Here is a 1,626-nt window from a genome sequence, read left to right as displayed (position 1 = left end):
ACACACACACACACACACACACATACATACTGGCATATATGAATTAAAAAGAAAGATTAAATCAGAAGTCAGGGCAGTACACAAAATTTATGCCAATAAATCAATTTCTTTGCTAAAATTTACAACTATATGTGTAAGCTTTCCTGCAATCAGTGAGAAAAGGAGGGAGAGGAAGCTATAAGCCGTAAAATTCACTGTGTTCATGGCACTAAACTGGCCTTAAGCCATATGTACAAATGTTACCCACGTGACTCACTCAGCTTAGTAGGGTGGGGGATTCACGTAGGGACTTGGACTCCAAATCACAGTAGGGATCCCCACAGTCCTGCTGTGAAAGGCGGATGGGACCGTCTGTGAGTCACGTGGACATCACTCTGTGTTTCCCTCTCAGACTTGCAGTGGACAAATGGCTGGCCCAAAAGTCAGATGTTCAGGACCTGAAACACAGCTTTTTCCACAGTCAGGTCTAAGGATAGCCTCTTGTGAAAACTGAGGGATGCATTCAGAGCCCACGCTCGCCTAGAAATCATGCCACACACCATCAGAGGTGAGCCGAGCTATTCAGCAAGCAAAGAATCACAATTCCCCACTGGTGACAATTTCACTTCTGCTCTTGTAACACACAATTAAAGATGAAGCTCTAAACATCCTAAAATATAAAGTGAAGCTGTGCTAATTATATCCAGAAAAATGTTTTTAAAAACAACTTTAGAATATCAGAATAAAGCATTCTTACCTAAATATTACAGATCTCTGATATAGCCGGACAGTAATCTATTGACACCTCCTAATGACAATTAAAACATATATTTTGTACATAAAATAATACTTATATTCCATTTTCCACAGCAAGAGAATGCATCTAGTTTATCCAAAGAAAACATCAATTCATTAAGTTACAGCTTAGAAAATGAGGGGAGGAGTCCAAAATATTTTCCCACTTATCCCATTGTTTGAGTTTTAGAATTTAGATTTGGGGGAGGGGGCAGGGGATTACTTGTCTCTTTAAAGAGAGATTCAATGCATTTAAAGGACACTTAACTAATCAGAAGGGAGCCACTACTTGATCCCTCAAGAGACCCTTCTAAGTGGAGTCATTCTTGAGGTGGCAGCACAGAGCAGACTATGAAACCATCTACAAGGTTCTCCAATGAGCTTCTAGGTGAGAGAATGGATTTTAACAAAGCCACTCCTCAATATGATCTTCATTCAGTCAGTCAGTCGACTAAATCCATATGCTAATCCCTGTTAGAAACTAAAAAGGGGCACATAAAAAAAGAAAACACCCTCTCTACCCTTGGCAGTTAGTCAGGAATCAGAAAGGGGAAGTGAAAGAGCCGAGCTTAATGGAGGGTGTTTCCAGTTCTACCTCCTGGCTTCTGGGAAAGATGAGAGTTGCTATGTGGGCCCCATGCTCCCACTCAGCGATGGGGTGGATTTTCCATTTCACAGATAAAATGGAAAGACGTCAGCTGACTTGATGAACTGGACTTCTCGTCCACTGACCTGTCCAAAGTCCTCTTCGGCCAGTTTCCTGCATTACTTTGCGGCAGTTCAAAGTCTCCACCTCGCCCCCCGGGAGCAACATCCAAACAGTGTACCTTTCCCGATCTCCCCCTCACCCCA

The sequence above is a fragment of the Hipposideros armiger genome, unplaced genomic scaffold, assembly GCF_001890085.2.
Source record: "Hipposideros armiger isolate ML-2016 unplaced genomic scaffold, ASM189008v1 scaffold_1116, whole genome shotgun sequence".
Classification (NCBI taxonomy): domain Eukaryota; kingdom Metazoa; phylum Chordata; class Mammalia; order Chiroptera; family Hipposideridae; genus Hipposideros; species Hipposideros armiger.
The sequence above is the reverse complement of the archived record's forward strand: the minus strand, read 5'-3'. Positions refer to the sequence as shown.